A 14554-nucleotide genomic window follows, 5' to 3' on the forward strand; every position below is an offset into this window, starting at 1 on the left:
ACATCTTGGTGTTGTTAAAACATGTCAACGCATAAAACAATTTTATTGGTGTCCTTCCATGGATGCACATGTCAGGAGAATGATTGACAATTGCACTCAATGTCTTCTTTCTGATAAACATTGGAAGACTCTTTCCACTCCATTGCATCCTGTACCACTTCCTGTAGGTCCATGGGACAAAGTAGGGTTAGATTTTTCTGGACCTTATGATATTTTACCAACTGAAAACAAATTTCTGATTGTCTTGATTGACTATTATACTAAGTGGCTATACTATTCTTTCTGTAATGCAGCGTCAACTGATAATGCTATGACATTTTTGCAAACAGTATTTGATGTTGAAGGTTTTCCTAAAACCATTGTCACTGACAATGGGACACACTTTGTGTCACAAAAGATGTGTTCTTTTCTCAAAACCCATGACATTTATCATTTTAAGGTTGCCTTATATTCTCCTTCATCTAACGGTTTGGTTGAGAGGAGCAATCGAATAATTTAGGAGGGTATTCAGACTGCAATATCTGCTAGATTAGACCCTTTATCTTTTGTACATGATAAAGTCTGGGCATATAACACCACGCCACATACCACCACTGGCATTGCACCTTTTACGTTGCTTAGGAGAAGGAAAGTGCATACTCATCTCAATCCCACTTGGTTACATAAAGATGATAGTGTCTCACTTAAGTCTGCTTCCATCCAAGAATATGTTAAAGTAAAACAGAACACCATGAAAGCACGCTTTGATGCTGGCAAACATTCTGTAGATCAACCTTTAAAAAGAGGAGATTGGGTACTTATCAAAAATCCTAAAAAAATACCGAAAGGGCAATCAAAATTTTCTTCTCCAACGTTAGTTATACATGTCAGTAGAGGTTCTGCTCTTCTTGACAACAAAGGATGGTGGAACAAGAGAGCTCTTGTTAAGGTATCCCCCCTTCAGGCTGATGTCATTAGACAACATACCTTTTCAGAGTCAGAGTCTGAACATTGTGACTGGTTTGATTTAATTTACGAGAAACCTTCTTTCATTGGTATTTCAGCACCATCTGAAACACAAATCACTCAACCCATTGTTACTGATAGTTGTGCATTGTCTATACCTCTTTCAAGTTGTGTTTTGGAACCATCTGGAAGTCAACTCACTCAATCCGTTGCCTCTGACCCTTTGCCATTGTCTTCTGAAATTCAGCCCAGTGCTACGGAGATTGGTGAATTGTCTGAGGCAACTGCAAGAAGAACATTACGTCTCAGACAAATTTCGTGTAGATTGAGAGACTTTGTTTTGGAATAGTGATATGTTTATTTACTTATTTTGTTGTTCTTTGAAGAGGGGAAGGTGTTATAGATATGCATTACAGTGTTTCCATTGATATGTGTATTATGAGTCGCGTGGTAGCACGCGACTCTTGCTGTTCTATGTCATGTCATTGTGTGCATTCCAGAGCGTTGCTTTCCAATCGTGGAGATTCCTTCTGAACGTCACTCTGGACGTTGGTTTCTTCGCGTTTGGATGGCTCCGGTCGTGGGTGCATTATTTATGCAATAAACCACGCTTTAAACTCTACTCACCATGTCTAGTATTTAATACCAACCATACTTTTTGTTATGGGAAATATCGTTTTACATTAAAAGCATTGCAAAGTACTGTCCTGGCTTTTTAACCGTACTTATCGTTATGGGATTTGTAGTTTTTGATTCCAGGCATGCAAAGTACTGATGGGTAAAAAGCCAGTATTGGGTTGGCGGATGGTGTCACAAATGACATGATCCATGACTTGTGATCAAGTTTTTTCCTTGACTAGTACCGGCAGTAAAGCAAAATGACAACTTTTCAACTTTTTTTTTTTTTTTAAATAACCGGTGAAATAATGTTTTACTTTTCCCAACATATCCCAGCACTTGCGTTAGAATAGTATAAATAAGCCTCTTGGACTAGCTTCAAATATATCCATATAATGCGCACTAGTACCCTAATGGTGCGAGGTGACTTCTGGACAGGAACTACATAAGATATTGGGGGTGGGATTGGGGCGTAGTTTTGGAAATGTGACTGTTGTGCTCCTTGTCTTCCTGTGTGTGGCATAATCTACATTGTATGTTCCCGGCCTGAGTAAGACACTCCATCTGGCGACGAGTAGGGAATACGGCAACCGAAGCGGCCTAAACTCTGAACGGCAACACGTGAACGAGCGTCATTAGAGACGGAATCTATAAGAGAACAGCAGACATCCGTGTTAGAGGCCCACAAAGTAATCCCTCGCTGAAGTATCAACACAGGCCAAGGGAGCAACTATCCAGGCAATGTGAGAAAAACAAAATAATAATAAAGCATAAGAGAAAGAAAGCAAAAAGGAGCATGCCCACTGTCAGAGGAAAGTAAGACATGACCCAAACCAGCCGGTTGATTTATTTAAGGGTTTTATTGGAAAAAAGAGAGTTGGCAAGCGGTACACACCCATTGTCTTGTCTGAGGTTCACTCTTTGTTATATTCAGGCCTTCTCTGGATCCTTTCCCTCGCCGCTCCTCCAGTGGTTGGACTGCACCCTCAGGGAAACAAAAGATGGATGCTTCAGATATCAGGTTAAAAGGATAAGAAGATCTCGTCATCAATTTATGTCCAGACCGCCATTCCCTTCTGGCGTGTAGACAAATTTCTGCTCGCCACACCAAAGATGACGCCGATCTACCGCCAGGTTCGTCATTGCTCTTCTGAACTGTTTGTAATGACGGCCTTTGAATCCACTGTTCCAATGAGGGGGCAGGACCTCAGATACGGCTAGAACGCTAGTTGAGGTTTCTGCCACGCTCCACAGGGTCCCTGCCATGATCTACCACTCCAGCCCTGCCACAGTACATCCCATCCAGGAATGGTCGATCAGGAAACTAAGAGACAACAGTCCAGGAAAAAAATGGGCATTGCCCTGCAATTTCCGAGGATGGTGTAGAGCCTGAAACGAAAAGGGATGGAGGGCTAAAAACCAACGCAACAACCTGGAGTTGGTGTCTTTGTTACGAGCTAGCCAAACTAGGGGTGCATGGAGGAAGGACTTTCCCAACAGGTAGTACTATAGGGCCTCCATGGCCCACTTGATAGCCGGACATTCCGTTCTGACGTTGGATAATGGGGCTCACAGGGTTACAACTTCCTATTTATTTAGGCCACAGGATGGAGAAAGTCCTTCTGATCGGTTTGAGACAAAACCGATCCAAGCCCACCATCTGAAGGGTCTGTCTGTAGGACAAACCAGTGTATGAACTCCGGACACAACAACACAGGCTCCCCACACAGTGTATCTTTCAACTGAATGTAGCTCTATTGGTGGGTGGGCAACCACTCGGTAATATGGCTAGGCCGAGTCTTTACCAACAGGTCGGTCAGGGGGGCTGCCATCCCCGAGTAGTGTGGCATGAACCGGTAGTAATAACCCACCAGTCCCAAGAAAGATCTAACACCCTTTTTGTCCACTGGTTGTGGTAGGTCCCTGATGGTCTCAACCATATCTACTTGGGGTCTTATCATCCCTTCCTATGTGTGATTCCCCATATAACAAATAGAGTTTGTAGCCAGTGTGCACTTCTCATGGTCAAACCAGTGTCCCTAAGTGCTGTAACTACGGCCTCCAAGTTGTGGATATGTTGTTCCCAGGTTTGACTGTGGATGACAATGTCATCCAGATAGGCCGCGGCATAGCTATGGTGGGGTCGCAAGAGCAAGCCCATCAACCTCTGAAATGTGGCAGGGGCCCCATGCATGCCAAAGGGTAAAACCATAAACCGATACAACCCTGATGGGGTGGAAAATGCATTTTTTTCTCTAGCGTTTAGGGCCAACGGGATCAGACAGTAGCTCTTTGTTAGGTCGTGGATGGCGCGATAAGCCACTGTTCCAAGATTTTCAATTAACTCTAGGCATTGGATAGGTGTCGAATTTTGACTTACTGTTCAATTGTCTAAAGTCAATGCAGAACGTGATAGATCAATTCGGCTTCGGGACCAGAACCACAGGGTAACATCAGGCGCTATGAGAAAGCTCAATGTTCCCTTCCCCAGCATTTTGTTTACCTCTTCCTCCATCATTCTCCTTCTGGCTTCAGGGATCCTGTAGGGACGTAAGCAAACAACTTGCTTTCCATCCGTCACAATGTGATGCTGTACCAACGGAGTCCTCCCAGGTTTACTAGAGAACACATCCTGATACTTGTCTACAAGAGCTAGGAGATAATGACATTGGGAAGCTACCAGATTGGGACCCAACTGGACTGACCCCTCCCGTCGATCCGGTTCCTGGGGTGTAGAGGAGATCTTTAACGCTGGTTGGGCACCCCGTCTGGGATCTGATCCCTACTCACTTCTTAAAGAGGTTGATGTGATATGTCTGCCCTTTGTTGTTGCAACGGGGTACCACCAATTTGTATGTCATTGGGGTGACCTGGGATACCATAACATACGGGCTTTTCCACCTAGCCAACAGGTTGTTATCCGAGGATGGCAAAATAATCAAGGCTTTATCTCCTACTTGTAACTCTGAAGAGTATGTACCTTGTCCTTTAAGTTGGTTGCATACTCTAGTAGGTCCGAACTCTCGTCTTCCTCTTCTTTCCACCGTTTGGCTGCCATGTCCAATAAAGTCCTCACATGACTCAACATCAAACACCAAAAGAGCAAACCACTGTGGCCTCAAGCAAATGGTGTAGTTGAAAGATTTATGAAAGATTTATAGGCACCCTCAAGAGAGTGGCGCAATGAGCCTCAATAGAAAGGATGGACCTAAACCAATCATTGTGCCAGGTTCTCAGGGCCTATCAATCGACCCCTTACTTCAGAACGTATGAGTGTCCAGCTTCATTGTTATTTGGAAGAGCAATCAGAACAAATATACCCAAACGAACCTCAGATCAGTCAGTGGGCATTGACAAACTACTCAACACGGACACTGCTCATAAGAGCAAGATTAAAGTGTATGCTGATCAGCGCTGACATGCCCGGGAAACAGTCTTTGACAAAGGAGACTGTGTTTTGGTAAAGCTGAGATAAAGATGAAAGACCGACACCCCATTCACTGTGGATCCTCTCTAGGTGGTGGCGCGCAAAGGACACATGGTGACGGCAAATCATCTAGGTAAGTTCATCACTCGGAACATGTCCCATTTCAAGCACATACCTCACCATTCACAGTCTCATAAAACCACCTCTGAAATGAACATTTCCTCTTATCTGGCTCCTGTGCCCGAGCCTGGTCCCTCATTGCCCGGTGACGATGGACCTCAGCCACCCAGGACCACCTGGGCTGGAAGACAGCTGCGAGCTCCTCGCAGATTGATTGAAGAGATGTAATTGGACTAATGACTGTCACTTTTGTTTAACTGGGGCGGAGGTGTAGTATATCAATACGATGCGCACTAGGACCCTGATGGTGCAAGGTGGACTTCGAGACACGAACTACGTAAGATATGGAGGAGGAGGTTGGGGTGTGGTTTAGAAAGTGTGACGTAATGGCCACTTAGTGAATGGATGCTGGAGAATAAAGTTATGCTCAACTGAAGCTCCTGTGTGTGGCGTAATCTATTTTGCATGCTCCCAGACTGGGGAAGACGCTACACAGCCCTGCCAAGTTTCCAATATCCATGCATGATGTGCTGCTTCAGTCCAGGTTTTTTCTTTGAATTCTGGGACTTGTAGTCTTAGTTATTCTTTAATAAAGCAAGAACTTGTAGTCTTAATTATTCCATTATAAAATAGGACTACAAGTCTCAGAATCCAGAGGAAAAAAAACCTGGACAGGAGCCGCATCTCAAGCATGGGCCTGGAAAACATGGCAATTATGGTAGACCATTTTGGGGATACTGCATTTCCCTAGAATATTCTAGGACTGGAACGAGAATAGTATATTTGCCTTCCGAGCATAATGTGATTACTTAACATTCTAGATGTTCTATTTTCAGTCGGATGTATCATACTTTGGTCATACAGAGAAGGATCGTCCAGTGTAGGTCTAGGATGTCCTGATTAAAGCCACATTTTAAGGACATCCACATAAGATATACCTGCATACACTGAAATTCTATCTATACATAAATGGCAATACTTGAAAACAAAAGAGATACTGAACAGACGGCTAAAATACATTTATTTATTAATTAAAAAATCAGGAGTCTCCCTTTTGAATCAGGTCTTTTGCCATGTATGCCATTAACTTGCATTGTGGAAGAGGTGCTTTTAAGCACGATGAATCAAAAAGTGATGATTTGTGACGCAGAATCAATTTAATTTCCTTGTGCATGAATAATATGTTAACCTGTAGCCCGCATGAGGTCTAGCTGACATGATTTACAAACAATTTATTCATTATGTATTCATATTGCCATTTATTATTTTTTGTGTTGTTTATATTTACTATATATTTGATTAACTTTAGTTAGCTCAAGTGCATTTAAATTTGGCATGAATGGGCTCCAATCTATTTTGAAATAAATGTATTTCTGCTTGCTGTGTAGAATACTTTTCTCTTTCAGATACCAACGTCATTGGGTGTTCATTGAACATGTTATTCTTTGTTAGCTTACATTTTGAGGGTCGTAGCGTAGCCATTACAACGTTTGGAAGATGATTCCCTGCACCTGCAGGTTGGGAGGAGAGGAGGTGAATACTCCTTTGTGAGATATCATGAAGGTCCCATTGGAGAAGAAGTTGGCATTGTATTATCCATGAGAAGGAGGCCAACACCAAACAGAGAGAACACTGGGTTTTCATCTATGCTGTATTCAGATGATTATCAATTTTATCTAAGTGATTTAATTGGAGATTGTAACTCCACTAATTTGTTAACAAACCATTATGGTTACTCCTATTTGTCGTTATTATGGGGGAAAATCTGCTTCACTGTCAATGCAAGTGTTTGTGAATTTGTGATTTCTGCCTCAGTATGAGACAAAGATCACTCTGGATGAACTTAGTGGGGTTTCAAGTTTGCGCCGAGATAACATGGCGCCAGGACCATCCATATCTTATCCGCAATCATATATGGCTTTAAAAATCCAGAGCCTCCCACCTAAATCAAGAGTGTTTGCAAGTATGTTATTTCCACAGCGCTATCCTGAAAATCTGGCATGGGTCCTGCCAATTGAACTTATCTTGGATGGCAGACAAACACTCACAGTGGAACCTTCACTTGGCCAGCACCTAACCTTCTATTACTCTCCCTATCAGGGCCCTGTATATTAGGGAAAGACGTGTGCACACTCTGTGGCACCCACCGTAACAATGCCTATTCCCGTGGGAATCAGAGTATATAACAAAGAACCAAAGGTGCACCACATACACAATATGAAAATGAGAAAGTCCTATGTAATTAACAAATTTCTTCAAAGGTCATTTTTTATGAACATTTTTAATTTTCATTTAAATAGAAATTCCAAAGTACATAATCAATCCATTAGTGTGATTTAGTGTACAGTCCAGCCGACGCGTTTCGTCCTGAAACAGGACTTCTTCAGGGCTGTCAAACAATGAACAGAGAGATATATACATATAAATAACATCTATACACCAATACATATACAATTATAAAAACACTGATTCATAAATATAAACACCCTAAGAACATCAACAAGATAGAACGACATTTTTACTGAGATATATGGAAAGTAGTTCCAGATATGGGGTATATTCAAATCTATTGATCACTGTATTTTATTAGGACTTTGAGCATTCACTTGAGGTACCCCGAGCAGCATGTTGGTTCAATTGATTGTCCAAACCAAATTGCACGGTCAATCCAGTAAAAAACATTTAGTATTTAAATAATAAAAGAAAAGAAAAGAAGCGAAAGATGTAGTGAACAAAAATATATACACAAAAGAAAGAGGTAAGACGTAAAGAACAAGGAGAGGGACAAAGGAAGAGGGAGCCTCACCTACCATAGAGAAATGACGTAATTCATAAATAGCAGGGTCCTGGTGAGTTATTTCAATCCTTGTGAAGAATAAACAAGGATCCGGTGTATGATTCTATCAGCTGTGCAGTAAAAAATAAAAAAGAAAGGGACGAGGGTGGGGGGGAGGGGGAAGGGGAGGGGAAGAGGGAGGGAGGAATGACTAAAATCAGTCATGCACTTAGAATATTAACCGGAAAGGGAACAAAAGACAACTACTAACATTTTGATAAATATATACCAATCAAGCTAGAAAAGACTTACATATGGGCGTCAAGAGCAAGTAAAAAACTCCTCATAGATATGTATCATTCCAAAGACGCTTATATTTGGTGGAAGTGTAGTAATGACGGAGCTTGAAATTATTACTGAAAACGAAAAAAGAAGGAGACACCTATATACAATTGTGCAACAAGAAAAGGCAACCAGAAAATCAATCGGACTTAAAGACGTCATCAGAAATGGTATATAAAAGAAAAGAAGCTGAGTACTACTTACAAAAAGAGCGCCACGTCAAGGTAAGCAATGTAGCTGCCAAAATCTGGGGGATAATAATCCCAGGGGTTCCACAGTCAAAATGATCTCAGGCGGACATGATGTTTAAATTAAACATCATCACAAGGTTCTAGAATAGAAATGAATTATATATATGTGTAAGACAATAAGATGATGAAGATAATTCAGAGCGTAAAACAAATATGTCTGACTGAAGACTCCTTCCTAAATGAAACGTGGAAGCAGAAAGCCAAAAACGTTGACAATACATGTCATGAATGCAAAAATACCCAGAAATAATGAGACCCGCGTAAAGAAAAGGGGAAAGCAGACCCCGTGATTGTGAAAAAGGGAACCTACTTGCAAAATAATACATGAAAGTAAGAAACCCGAAGTCACCAAACATGTATGTCTAATAAATGTATAATAACACCCAAAGGAGGGGGGGACCCGGGTCCAGGGAAAGGAAGAGCCCGAAACAATGTGCGCGGACGCATCGATAGTAATCTAATAGTCTCACCGTATGTTAGCAAAAGCCGATAAGCATAGTTGCAGGCGTCAAACACCGGAAAGGAACAGCGTCCAATAGCGAGTGGAATAACCTTAGCCCTAGAGCCGTAAACTTTAAATAGTATGATGATTCGCGGGTTAAACGAGCCACGTGGATCGTTGCCATAGCAACCAAAGGCACTAAGCTTTGCCTGTCAACTACGGCGGCCATTGCGGGATAGCTTATACTTGATCTTAAGAGATGTCCACAAACAAGTAATGTCAATATATATGATCAAGATGAGATCAAATATAATAAAGGAATATTTTAAAATAAAAGTATAAACAAATAATAGATATCTATGTGTGAACACAGATATTGACAATATATCTCGTAATAATGTGCGAGTCTTCAATAATTAAAAAAGGGGCAATTGGTATATGAGCGTGCACTCAAAATGAGGGATAAATATGTCTCATATTAATATGATTATGTATAAAGGTAAAAACGAGAACGCAACAAGTCACGTAAGTGGTTGTCCTGGAAACCAGAAGTTACCAGGACCCGCTCGTTCATTGGTTGGAACGGCTATTTTGACAAAGTCATTGGGAGGATATACCGAGTGTACAATAAGAAAACGGTATGTTTATGGCTGACCAAATTCGAAAAAGTATAAACAATCAATTCTATGCAGAAGGCACAGCGGGAAGTAGAGATAGTTTATTGTAATTAATGTTTCCACAATCTTCAAATAACGCGAGGGGAACTGGGAACCACATGGTTGGTTACCAAGGAAACATGTGTAAATGGGATCTGCTTGTCAATGACAGCATACACAGTATTCGTTCCTGTCCTTAAATAAGTAGTGTGGACATCGAAAATTTAACGTCCCAAAAGGCGTACTCAAGCATAATTAAACGAAATCTCAAGGGCAGTCACTCACATATGACAGTGGTCAGTATAGAAATAACTGAGTTCCTATAGATAACAGGAAATACAAAGAATAATAGTTACAGGCGACAATCTAAAATCATAATCGCCATATAGTTTGTAAAGATCAAATTTGCAATCTAAAGTGTACCTACACCCTAATTGAGATGTAATTGAAATACACTCGGAGTGCGTAAAGCGTACCTATTAGATAAAAAATTGAAAAATTGAAAAAAGTCTCCGGGGAATAAGGAATATATATCACTTTATTTAAAAGGAATAAATTAAATCCACAGAAAAGAATATACTACAGTTTAACAATAATAAATGGAGCTCTGCACAAGACAAAGAGAGAGCGAGGGAAAAGAAAGGGTGTATACATCAACCATGGATTTACGGGGTTTTATAGAGATATTTTATATAAAACCAGATCAAAGTTGTTTAATGTCGACGTAACAAACAGAGAAAAATCAATGCCGTTTGATCTATTGGAAAACAGTAGGGTTAATGAGTAAAGTGATGCAAGCATAATTAAGGGAAAGTATAGAGAAAATAGCGTAAACAAAAAGCAAATGAAGGGTATTTATACATTTGTGCCTAATAGTCCAGTTAAATTGTTCATTTTGGAGAAACAGAAGCAGACACCATTTAACAGTTTTGTTAATGATTACAGAGAATAAAGCCATTGATTATTCAAGAAAGTAATGCATCTCATCATCACTGTTGAACCCAAATTCTAGACTACGCAGTTTACAGATCCATCCTGCCTCATTTCTTCTCAACGAGAGTTCCCGATTCCCACCCCTCGCATTGATAGGTATGTGATCTATTCCCATAAACCATAATTCCTCTTCATTTGCATGATTTTCCTGCATGTGATATGTGAGTGGGTATTTTAGGTCACCATTTCGACGAGCCCGAACATGTTCCTGCATTCTAATTTTCAAAGCCCTTTTTGTGCTTCCCACATAAATCTTATTGCAGGGGCAACCTAACACATATGTTACGTATTTGGAGTTACAGTTGATTAAATGGTTTATCAAATAACTTCGTTTGCTATTAAAGCTGAAAAGTTTAGTTTTATTTCTCCCGAGTTTGCACATATTACATTGGTTGCATGTGTAAAAACCAACCTTCTTAGATTGGAGCCAGGTTTGGGGTTTTTCAGTGGTGACATAGCTAGGGCACAGGATGTTACGCAAATTTTGCCCTCTTCTGTATGTTACTTTGGGTTTTGAAGGTATAATGTCCTTAAGGTCTGGTATCTCAGTTAATAAGTGCCAGTGTTTCCTTAGGACATTATATACTCTATTGCTGCGATCATCAAATTGGGTTCCAAAAGCAATAGGAGCTTTTTGGAGTTTCCTCAATGGTTTTGTTGTTAGGGTCTCTCGTCTTGGGATCTTCAATGCCTTAGTGTAAGCTTTCTTCAAAACTGCTTCTGGATATCCTCGACCCCGGAAGCGTTTCTTGGTTTCCTCTAAATTGCGGGCAAAGGTATCATCAGTGCTGCAATTACGGCGCATACGAATCATTTCCCCATAGGGGATGTTGGAAATAACATGTTGGGGGTGTGAGCTTTGGTAGTGTAGTGTGCTATTGCACGCCGTACTCTTCCTGTGAGTGCGGCTGTGTATATGATCATCCTGGATAAAGAAAGTGATGTCCAAAAAATCTATTTCCTGCTGATTGTAATCTATGGTTAATCCTACATTGTAGGGATTATTATTCAAGTAAGCATGGTATTCTGTGAGAGAGGCGATAGGTCCATCCCACAACATAATTACATCGTCGATGTACCTACCCCAAAAAATGACATGTTCCATCCATTTTGCCGCATGTCGGCCCCAGGCATGCTCCCGCTCAAACCAGCCCATAAAGAGCCCGGCATAAGCGGGAGCAAACCTCGAGCCCATGGCCGTACCCTGGACTTGATGAAACCATATCGAATCGTGCAGAAAGAAATTTTTGGAAAGAATGATATCAGTCATTTCCAGTAGTACCTCATTATGGGCATAATGATCAGCTGTTCTTTGTCCCAAGAAGGATTGAAGTGCTCTCATCCCAAATTCTTTTTTAATACAGGTGTATAGGCTGGCGACGTCCATTGTCACAAAGACAAGGGACTCCGACCACTTGAAACCTTCAAATTTACCCAAAATATCTTTGGAGTCCTTAATGTATGCGGGCAAGTTCTGCACTAATGGTTGAATAAAGGAATCCACATATTCGGAAAGTCTTTCCGTTGGTGAGTTGACTCCAGAGATGATAGGGCGGCCGGGTGGAAACTGACCGCCCTTGTGTATTTTTGGGAGGATGTAAATGCAAGGGAAAGTAGGTTCTGAAACTGTTAAGTATCTGAGTTCTTCCTCACTAAGCAATCCAACTTCACCCCATTCATTGAGTCTCATATTTATATACGTATTAAGGGTGTTAATAGGATTTGTACGTAGTTTAGTATAGCAAGATGTATCAGCCAATTGACGATCTATTTCCTTCAGGTAATCTTGTTTTCCCATAATGACTACGTTTCCCCCTTTATCAGCCTCACGTATAATGATGCTAGTGTCCGATCTGAGATTTTTTAGCGCCGCAGTTTCCATGGGGGTGAGATTGAAATTTCTTTGATTGGGAGGTATAGGATGCTCCAAAAGATGATAAAAGCCTTGGGTGACTCTTTGTCTAAAAATGTCTATGTTGGGGTGGGTGCCCGTAGGGATAAATTTAGACTTTGATTTTAAGCCACTATTGACAGATACATCCTCCACAATTTCAAGCTCTTCTCTGACAAGTTCAATATTTATAGACGTTTCAAGTTCAACAGACATCATGCTTTGAATCGCATTTATTTCATGAACAGTGTGGATAGAATGTACAGTTTCAACATTAGGCATGTTACAAGTGGACGGATTCCGTACAAAATGATCCTTCAGTTTTAACAAACGAATAAACTTGAACAAGTCAACAAAAATATCAACCTCCCTACACACCTGATTAGGGCAGAAACCAAGTCCCTTACTTAGTACAGAGATTTCATCATTGGATAAAGTCCTGGTTGACAAATTAACAATCATAAGTTCCTTGTCTGCGCTACTCGTTTCATTTTCCAAGTTTGTTAGTTCTCTGGTTTCCGTGATCTCGTTACTCTGTTTACTGTTTCTGGCCTCGTCTTTTTGTTGGTGTTTTTGTTTAGAGTCCTGCCATCTCCTCCCACCCCTTCTGGTTTTTGATCCTTTACTCCTGCTCTTGCACCCAATCTCAATCTCCAATAAAAAATTATTGGGCCTGTTTTCAGTTTCTGTTGCTTCCACGGGATCCTCAGTCGCCACTGAGCTAGCCACAGATGACAATGAGTTTATACTACTAGAGGAAGCCAATTCCGAGGTATCCTCCCTTGGCCTTTTACCCTCTCCTGAGATTTTGACATTATCATACTTATGTGAAAAAGTATACACTCTTCCATCCCTATAGTCCTTGTCATCTCTTCTGATCTTTTTTACCTTTTTGTCCCTCAAGTATGTTTGATATCCCTCCAAGATCTCATCCAATATTACATAATTTTTCTTTACTGTTTCTTTCAAGTCAGAGTTTGCTATTTCCTTCTCTAGAGCTTCAATTTCTTGTTGTAATTTGAGTCCCTTTTTCTCTGCGTTCTTGATCAAGATACGCATCATGTTGATCGAGGCATTACGGAGGTTTCTCTCCCAGTCCTCTAGTTGTTCCTTGTCTAAATCCTCAAACGTTGGAAAAATTAGAATTCGCAAACCTCGCGGTATTTTGTCATTTTCAATGTACTTCTCCAAAGTGGTTCCGTCCCACCACCTGGACATCTCATGTTTTTTTAACTTTTCCAATCTTTGAAACTTAGATTTTAAGCCCTCTGTTTTAGGGGCATTGGTATCTGAACCTCTCGGTCTTGAACTTGTGGCAAACAGGTCCTGGGCCAATTCCTGTCGTCTGTCTTTAAAGCCAGGCATTGCTCAACTCTAACCGTAATAACAGTGAGTTAGCTTGTGTTGGAAAATTTAGTAAGAGTGGGTTAGTGCTATGGAAGGGTGAACAAACTTGGAAGACAAACACTCACAGTGGAACCTTCACTTGGCCAGCACCTAACCTTCTATTACTCTCCCTATCAGGGCCCTGTATATTAGGGAAAGACGTGTGCACACTCTGTGGCACCCACCGTAACAATGCCTATTCCCGTGGGAATCAGAGTATATAACAAAGAACCAAAGGTGCACCACATACACAATATGAAAATGAGAAAGTCCTATGTAATTAACAAATTTCTTCAAAGGTCATTTTTTATGAACATTTTTAATTTTCATTTAAATAGAAATTCCAAAGTACATAATCAATCCATTAGTGTGATTTAGTGTACAGTCCAGCCGACGCGTTTCATCCTGAAACAGGACTTCTTCAGGGCTGTCAAACAATGAACAGAGAGATATATACATATAAATAACATCTATACACCAATACATATACAATTATAAAAACACTGATTCATAAATATAAACACCCTAAGAACATCAACAAGATAGAACGACATTTTTACTGAGATATATGGAAAGTAGTTCCAGATATGGGGTATATTCAAATCTATTGATCACTGTATTTTATTAGGACTTTGAGCATTCACTTGAGGTACCCCGAGCAGCATGTTGGTTCAATTGATTGTCCAAACCAAATTGCACGGTCAATC

Source organism: Triturus cristatus, chromosome 6 (assembly GCF_964204655.1).
Source record: "Triturus cristatus chromosome 6, aTriCri1.1, whole genome shotgun sequence".
Lineage (NCBI taxonomy): Eukaryota > Metazoa > Chordata > Amphibia > Caudata > Salamandridae > Triturus > Triturus cristatus.